Source organism: Streptopelia decaocto, assembly GCF_964273445.1.
Source record: "Streptopelia decaocto genome assembly, chromosome: 4".
In the NCBI taxonomy this organism is placed as follows: domain Eukaryota; kingdom Metazoa; phylum Chordata; class Aves; order Columbiformes; family Columbidae; genus Streptopelia; species Streptopelia decaocto.
The window spans coordinates 3,117,392-3,126,361 of record NC_138658.1 but is presented as its reverse complement, the minus strand read 5'-3'; the positions used below and the strand labels follow the sequence as shown (position 1 = coordinate 3,126,361).

General features: G+C 59.5%; 1 long non-coding RNA gene across 1 annotated transcript; it reads left to right on the top strand.

The window, feature by feature from the left end:
* Positions 1 to 4,373: 4,373 nt before the first annotated feature.
* Positions 4,374 to 5,636, top strand: LOC309438753. The gene is made up of 2 exons (XR_014183851.1): positions 4,374 to 4,685; positions 5,382 to 5,636. It is a non-coding gene; the product is annotated as an uncharacterized lncRNA (long non-coding RNA).
* The last annotated feature ends 3,334 nt before the right edge of the window (positions 5,637 to 8,970 follow it).

Below are 8,970 nucleotides of genomic sequence, written 5' to 3'. Positions count from 1 at the left end.
CTAATTCCCAGTGGAATCTCTTTAAAGACACAACATCCAGAAAGTGTAGGGTCAGGGCAACTGGAGATGTGCTGATGTAAAGAAAAATTATCTGCCTTTTTTTCCTCTTCCATTTATGTTATTTTCAGACTAAATGGTTATGAATCTGTTAATTTTTGTGGGTACATTACTAGATAATAAGTAGGTAGCTTGGCCATCCGAAGAGAAATAAAGCAACAGAGCTAGAGAATGGAAACCAGCATTGCAGTGGCTTCTCTGTAATTATCTTTCTGTATCAGTAATTCTAGTTACCCGTGACAGTGAAGTGAGTTTGGGTTTGCAGAGGGAACCTTGGAATAAGCGGCCCAGGTGAGAACCAGGTGTGAACAGGCACTGGAGAAGCAAAATCCACATTTAACTATAAGGACAATTAAAAGTCATACACACCTTAGAGTCCAGATTTAATTATTCTGCTCATTGCAATCCAAGCAGTTTATTTTCATGCTTGTCAGTCTGATTTCCTTCTCCAGAAAGGAGACTAGGGTCACCTTGCTGTTGCCTTTGAGTTGCACTTTGTGTAGTACTTTGCTATTCAGAAATCCTAAAAGAAGTTTAAGTTTATAAAGCTGTAAGGTTTCAAAACAAAAAGGAAATCCACACTTGTATTTCCTAAACCACTTTGCAGCCTTTTTTATTTTCTGCTAAATGAGATTTTGGCAAAATTCACTCTATCCTGTGAGGGATTTAAATTTGGATGGAAATTTGTAAGATTTCTCATGTTACTTCCAGCACCGCTTACTCTAGTAAAACCTTTCTAATATTTCTACCTTGCAACTGTCTTTAAATTGTCTGTGGTACTATCTTGATGGTAATGTCTTAAACCTACCCTGCAAATTCTAGTCTGTAGATTTATCATTGCTATTCTTTTACATTAATTACGCCCCCCCCGCCCCCCCAGCTTCTGAGGGGAATGGGGAATCTTGAAAACCAGCATCATTCTTCAGGGCCACGTCTGAATATACTTTTAAAACCCTACCAAGAATGTTGTGTGTCACTATTTATGTGCTGTTTTCAAACAGGTTACAGATAGGTACAACCTTTGGTCCAAGTGTGTTTCCAGGAAGCCAGGGTTCCTGTGCTACCACCTCGAACACTTCACCTGTGTATTGAAACAGCATCTTTTTGTGGATACTTTTAAAAACCTGATCACATAAATTTCCAGCTCCAGAGATGGCTAGTAAGATTTTCTTTGATTTCGGAGGAGGTTACTGTCCTTGCAGCCTGCCCAGTACTTATGGGCAGTCACACCACAGAGACAAGCTCTTGATTTTTAAATTACTATTGATTACAAGTCATGATCCTTTTGTCGCTTGTAGTCCGTAACTCCGATGGAAAACAACATCTGCTAGAAAGGAAGAAAACACACATGTTCTGTTTTAAGCAGCTCTAAGAAAACCTTATTTAACTCTGTAGCAGGAATATCAGATATCTTTATTTTATATTGGTGAATTTATATTTCTTGCATCAGCTCTTGACTTTAAGCAAGCCTCTCCTGTGTTACACAATCATTGCATGACCTCAGTGCTCATTTTAAAGGAGGCAGAGGGTGTGGCGTTGTGGGGGGCCCTGATTTTGAATCTGAGTTTTTACTTTCTTCTTTCAGCAACGTAAAAACCCAGTGGCAAGTCCGCAAGGAAAGTGGGGAAAGAAAAGCCGCTTCTTCCTCCTCCAGTGTTGGGAAAAACTACTGTAGAAATGCCCAGCAAAGGAAGTCTTTCAGTCCGTCCTTTTTTTGTCCCTGCTCAGACAGGCTGTATTTGTAACCCAGTGGCCTCTGTCTGATTAAGTGGCTTCTTGGCATTCCTGGGGTTGTACCGTGAATTAACAGCAGAGCCAGGTAAGAAACAAACTCCAGCAGGGAAAAGGGAGATGAGGAATTTCACAGAATTCATTCTGGTGATGAAGGTTGGGTTCGTTTTTTTCTCAAAGCAGTCAGAAAAGCAGCTCTTTAGAAACATCTTATTAGTGTTCTTGAATTAATTATTGCAGTTGCCAAAGGCAGTTGTGTGACTCTAATTTTAATGCTAATAATTTTTACTTGCACTATGCTGCGATGTTCTATTTGGTACCACTATCAGGTGACAGAGAATGATGCCATACCGCAACACCAGATGATCATATTTTGTAGATCTATATTGCAAAAGAAGTTGCAAGTGTATTGAAAAGGGTGGAACTGAAGAGAAGCTGCCAAATTCATGTGCACTGTGATTAAGTTATATAAGATGTACCCGTCATTAACCAATTGACATGATAAATGTTTTCTGACCACCTGCAAAGCAAGGGGATATTTTTCAAGTTTTAGATCCTTCTGCATGACAAGGAGAGAGAAAATTGAGTAATACATTGTTTAGAAGCAGAGTGCTCAGTTTATATTTAACTAATAATTAATAGATGCATTGTAAATAAGAAACTAAGCAATTATAACTAACATCATCAATTATGTCTTAATATAGTCGTATGTCAAAATTTCCCAAAAATATAATGCATATGTAATAATTATGTGAATATAAGCAAGACAAGAGTATCCAGTCTTTGTAGCACTTATGGAGGATGATCCCCAGGGTTCCCCAGCACTAATAAAGTAAAGAATGGTGCTTAACAGTATAATTGACTCTGCTGTTCAATTGATTTCTCTGTTTCAGTTGAGAAGACAGAACATCTCACTTGGTGGTAAATACCATTGCAGGCACTGCTAAAACCACCTTGAGCTGCTTTGTTGGTATTTGTAGGAGTCAGTAGAGGGGACAAAAGGTGCCACCAGCTCCGCCTTGACCGGGACGTGCTGCTGCGCGACCCCTTGATCTATGACAATGAAGGCGACCAGGTCAAGAACAGCACCAACATGGAGCCGCTGATGCTGCAGAGGGAAGAAGCCACCACCGCGGCCTCCGTGGCCCCCTCAGCGATTTGCACAAGGAGACAGAAGTTTAATGCAGCATGTGCTTTGGTTTGGTAAAAATACCTTTTAGAATTTGTAAAAAAAAAAATAAAAGACCTTAAGCTCAGAAAAGTTGTGCTGTTGTTTTTATGCTCTGGGGGAAGGCAGAGCGGCTCCAGCAGCGACCCCGGGGCTTTGGGAGCTCTCAGCAGCCCCGGGAAACCCTCGTTTAACACTCGAGACACGGTGTTTGCTGCAGAAAATGTGGCAGAACCGTCCAGAAAACCCAAGTGCAACCCTGGAACTGGGGGCTCGGGGCTGGAAGGTTCGTTTTGGGGCGGGGGCGGCAGCGACAGGAGTTGTCCCACGACCGGGAGAGTGAAGCGGGGCTGCCCGGGGGTCGTTCCCGTGTGAGTCCCCCGTGTGCCAGTCCCGGCCCCGCTGTCCCTGCCCCGGCTGCGGTGCCGCCGAACGGACACGAGATGGCGCTGCGCTCTGCAGGGCCGCGCGGTGTCCGCCAGGCGGCGCCATCCCGGGCTGCGGGGGGGGGGGGGGGGGGTGCCGGGAGGGAGGGGCGGGGCCGAGAGAGGGGGCGGGCCCGTAAAGGGGGCGTGGTCAAACCCTCGGCCGCGTCCCGAGCGCAGCTGAGCCCGCAGCGGGGACGCGGTGACCGGTTTTCATTGGGTCGGTGCTGGTGCCGCGTTTGTTCGGTGCGTTCCCCTGTGTGTCTGGTTGGTGTTGGTGCCTCGTTTGTTTCACGTCAGCGCAGCCGAGCCCGCAGCGAGGACGTGCTGGACACGGACGGGGCGCGAAGGTGCGTGGGGCCGGGGGGCGGCTGAGCCTGGGGGAGGGGACACCCCCGGTTGGGGGGCGGCTGCTGAGGCTGAACTCGTCCCCTCTCTCCGCAGGAGCTCCAGGTGCCTGCGGGCAGGTCCCGGACAGAGGCAGCGGCGGGCAAGGGTTAAAACCTACAATGGCTTCAATAAAGGGGTGGTGGAAAGTGTCCGCATGTCGCCGTGGTCCTTACGGGTCTCTTTTGTCACCAGCCCGGGGGGGTCAGGCCAAGCCGTGCCCTGAGCTCCCCCAGCCCATCCCACACCAGCGACTATTCCCAGACACCTTACCCCCCCCCCGCCTCCCCGAGGCGGGGACCCGGGTTCTCCCCCCGCCAGGTGAATGGGACACGGGAAAGTGTCATCGCTACCGGGGGAGCTGCGATGCTGCCCAAAGACCACCGGGTGGCGCTGCGCCCCGCAGTGCGGCGCTGTGTCCGCCAGGCGGCGCCACTGTGCGGGAGAGAGGGGCGGAGCCGAGAGGGGCGGAGCCGAGAGGGGCGGAGCCGAGAGGGGCGGAGCCGAGAGGGGCGGAGCCGAGAGGGGCGGAGCCAAGCCGCGCACGGACGTGCCCCGCGAGCGCAGCTGTGCCCGCTGTCACGTGACGGGGCGGCCTCCGAGGCTTCAAAAGCTCCCCGGGCCGGCAGGGGGCGCCGCTCCGGCGGGCGCACGCGCAGAGGCGGGAGCGGGGCCGGCGGGAGCGGGTCCCGGTGCGGGCTCTGCCCGGCGGGGGCTCTGCCGGGCCCGGGGCAGCTGCTGCCGGGGGAGCTGCCCTCCACTCGGCGGGGCCGCGGGGCGGCTCTGGGCCCTGCGCGGAGCCGGGCTCGGGCCGGAGCCCCTTTGGTCCCGGTCCCCAGCGCTGCGGCGGGAGCAGAGGCTCATCCCGGCGCCGGGCGAGGAGCCCGGACGGCCCCGAGGCGGCGAGGACGTGCCCGGTGAGTGTCCCGGGGGCTCGGGGAGCGGGTCTGTGCTCGGGGCTTCGCCCCCCGTCCTGCTGCGGGCCGGGGAGGGGGGTCCCGTCCCCCGGCAGGGCTCCCCCGGGGCTGGAGGCTGCTGGGGGTGCAGGGGGGGCCCCGCGGTTCTGAGCCGGGGCCGGGCCGGGCCGGGGGGTGTTCGGGGAGGCGGCAGCGGGCGCTGGGGGGTCCGGCCGGAGCCGCTGGCCCCGCTGGGCTAGGGGGCCGGGGGGTTTGGCCGCGGGGGTTTCTGCTCCAGCTCGGCCTGGGGGGCCGGGTTGTGTCCCCGTTCGGGGGGTTCTGCACCCGTTTTGTTCTTAGGGGGTCTGTGCTTTGGGGGGGGTTGCAGCCGTGGTTTTTGGATTTTGCCCCTCTTGTTTTTTGTTTTGTGCACCCGTGGTTTTTGGGTTTATGCACCCGTTGTGTTTGAGTTTCTTCAGCTATTGGTTTTTGGTTTCTGCACCTGTTGGGTTTTGGTGTGTGCCTCCATGTTAGTTGTTGTGTGCACCTGTTTATTGGTAGTAACCACATTTTATTGTGTTTGTGCTTGTGCCTTCATTTGTTCTGTGTGTACTCCTGTTTCTTCAGTTTGTGTTTGCGACTTGTAGGTATCACATCAAGGTTGTGGGTGGCTCCAGTTGAGTTCTGGTTCCAATTTCTCTCTCTGGTTTCTTTCAGCTCCAGCTCCAGTCTGTGCAGCTTCAAGCTTGTTTGCGGTTCCAGCTCCTCTTCAGCTGCTTCTGGTTCCAGTTGTTCTGCAGTTCCAGCTCCAGTTCAGCTCCAGCTCATTGTGCTTCCAGCCCATTTCAGCTTGTGCTTGTTCCAATGAGCTTGGCCTTGTTCCAGATCATAAATCAATCACTGTCACAAGCAGCTTATGAATATGACCTGTCATAACTAATCATGAATAAAGATGAACTAATTATCTAGTAACTAGTCCAGTGGTTGAACAGTCCTTCAATAAAAAAGGGGGGAAAATCACTTTTCGCGCCAGAAACTAAGTCGAACACCTGAAACGGCCTGGTGCAGGCCGGCGTCCAAGCGTTTGGGGGCCAGGGCGTCCAGACCCCCCCCTCCGGAGGGGGTCCCCCTGCCTGGCCCCCCCTCTGCCTCCCCAGCCTCCCACTGCTGCCCACCCCCCTCCCCTGTGCCCCACCAGCCCTGCCCAAGGGGCCAACCCGGCCCCTGGCTCTGAGCCCAGGAACAGCGACTGGGTCTCTGTTCCTGAGCCCAAAGCCCAGGCCTGGGCCCCAGGAGCCCCTTTCCCAGCCCCGAGAACGCAGCTCAGGCTCCGTGCTCAGGGCTGGGAAACGCCCGGGGCTCCAGTTGCACAAGCACCCACGGACCCGCAGCCCCAGCGAACCCAACCCCGTGTGTGATGTCGGGAGCCCCGGCGGTGTCGGGCGGTGCTTGAGAACTGGCTGGGGGGACCCGCGGAGCGGGCCCGGCCCCGTGTGGCCGCGGGCGGCTCGGGCGGGGACGGGGGGCGCCGGGCTCCGGCCCTCCGGGCTTTATTCCGCCCCGGCGCCCCGAGCCCCGCGGCTGCGGCTGCTGCTCCGCGGAGCCGCCCGGGCACCGGCTGCCCTTGCCCACCCGCCTCCGCCCCGAGAGCCCCCGGGGCCGCGGCCCCTTCCCCGCTGCCCGGCCCCGCGCTCCCAGCCCCGACCCCCGGCGCGGCCGCGCCCGGGCCGAGCTCCCCGCACCTCACCTGGGCCCCGCCGGGAGAGCCCGGACCGGCCGCTGCCGCCCCCGCACGCACCGAGAAACCGGAACTGACGGAACCGCGCGCCTTAAATACCTTCGGCCCCGCCCCGCGCACGCGCCCCGGGGCCCGCCCCTCACACCTGTGCTGGCCCCGCCCCGCCCCGCGCATGCGCCACGACGCCCCGCCCCTCACACCTGCGACGGCCCCGCCCCGCCCAGGTGCGCTGCATTTCCGGCCCGCCCCGCGCACGCGCCGCCTCTTCTTCCGGCAGAACCGCGGCGGCTCCGCTGCAGGCGGACGCTGGTACCGGACCGGGCGCTCCGGGGGAACCAGCGAGCGGGACGCGGCGCTGCAGCCCCGGCCCGGGGGCGGTGAGCTTGGGCTGCGGCTGCAACCGGGGACGGGGCTCGCGGGGACCGGGGCTGCGGCCCTGCAGGGGCTGCTGCCGGCCCGGGACTTGGTGTCCGCCGCTCCCCGCGCGGCCGGGGCCGGAGGGTTCCGCTCCCCCGAGCTCCCGGAGCCCCGAGTCCGGCCTCCCCGGCCCCGGCCCGGCGGGCAGGAGCAGGAGCAGCAGCGCGGGAACCGAGCCGGGAGCTGCCGGAGCTCCGGGGCTCAAGTCCCGCGTTCCCCCGCGGCTGCTGCCGGGCCGGGCTGCCGGGGACACCCCGGGAAGGCTGGAGCCACCGGCGGCCCTGGGGCTGCCCCGGCACCGGCTGCCCGGACCCGCCGCACAGCTCGGGGCCGGAACGGGGCTCCCGAGCCCCCGAACACCGACCGGGGAGGGGAGGGGAAGGGAGGGGACGTCTCGGCTCTCACAGCCCTTCGGGCCCCGCCCCGAGGGGGCTGCGCCCGCCCCGGACACACCCGGGGGGCTCCGGGCTGAGCCCCGAACAAAACCGGCCAAATGAGCCGCGTTTCAAGCACCCGAAACACAGGACTTGGTGTCTGACCCATCAGTGGCCACATGAGTGTCATGGGAACCACAGTAACAGGGACTGAGTCTCCTCCTCCAGCCCAGAACTGCCCCAATAACACCCGTTCCAAGCGTTCCACACACAGCACTTTGTTTCCAGCCCTTCACAGGCCAAATGAGCCTCATTATCAGTCCGCAAACACATGAATCAGACTCTGTGACCCAGATCCACGACTTAGTCTCTTTTTTAATCAAGACCACAATACACAACTCCGTGACCCAGATTCACGACTTAGTCTCTTTTTTGTGAGCCCCCCCGATTCCCGACTTAGTCTCTTTTTTGTGAGCCCTGCAATGCACAACTTAATCTCTGTGGCCCAAATTCACAACTTAGTCTGTTTGTGAGCCCCCCCAATTCACTACTTAGTCTCTTCTTTTAAGCAACCCGACAATACACAACTTAATCTCTGTGACCTAGACTCATGACTTAGTCTCTTTTTCGTGAGGCCCCCCAATTCACGACTTAGTCTCTGTTTGTGACACAGATTCACGACTTAGTCTCTGTCCCTGAGCCCTCCCTCTGTCCCAATGCACCCGCTGTCCAGCCCCAACTGCAGGACTTGTCTCTGTTCCTCCCCCGGGCAGGACGGGCTCTCCCTTCGCTGGAGGTGCCGGGGCACAGCTCAGCCTCCCCCCGGGCGCTGAGCCCCAACCCACCCGCCTCGGGCTCTGCTTCCCAGCCGGGCTGAGCCCCCAGCAGCCCCAGCCGCTCTCAGGCCCTGGAAACGGGGGACTGGGGCTCTGAGCGCCCAGCCCGGCCCGGGGAGCCCGGCTTTGGGCTGCCCCAGCCCTCGGCTCTGCCCCTGCACCCCCAGGGAGCTCCTGTCGCTCGGCAGCCCCCGCAGCTCGTTCTATCTCACAGCCCAACTCTTACTGCGGGAAATCCCCGGACGGGACGGGGCCGGTTCAGAGACCCCAAACGCCCCGAGCCGGTTTCACGGCTGCTCGGTGCTGCTGAGCCCCCAAAACCCCAACCCCACGTGTGCTGTCGGGGCCGGGCCGGGAGCCCCGGCGGTGTCGGGCGGTGCTTGAGAACTGGCTGGGGGGACCCGCGGAGCGGGCCCGGCCCCGTGTGGCCTCGGGCGGGGACGGGGGGCGCCGGGCTCCGGCCCTCCGGGCTTTATTCCCCCCGGCGCCCCGAGCCCCGCGGCTGCTGCTCCGCGGAGCCGCCCGCGCACCGGCTGCCCTTGCCCACCCGCTTCCGCCCTAAGATCCCCCGCTGCTGCCGCTCCCCGGGCCGATCGTGCCTCTCACCTGGGGCAGGCGGACTCGGCCCCTTCGCCGCTCCGACCTCCCGCCGAACGGCCGGGCCGGTCCCCCCGCCCGCGGGGCCGCCGCTGCCCCCGGAGCCGCAGCCCCGCCCGAGACACCAACCTGTCCGGCCCGAAGCCGCAGACACAATGAGAACAGGACGGCGGCCGCCAGGGGACTAAACTCCTCGGCCCCGCCCCGCGCAGGCGCCCTGGGGGAGCGGGGGCGTGGCCAGAGGGGTCCGGCACGTTGTCCGCGGGGTCCCAGAGCCCGCCCGCCCAGCACCGACAAACCCCGGCGGCGGTGGGGGGGCACCGACCGACCCCCGAGCCCGGCGC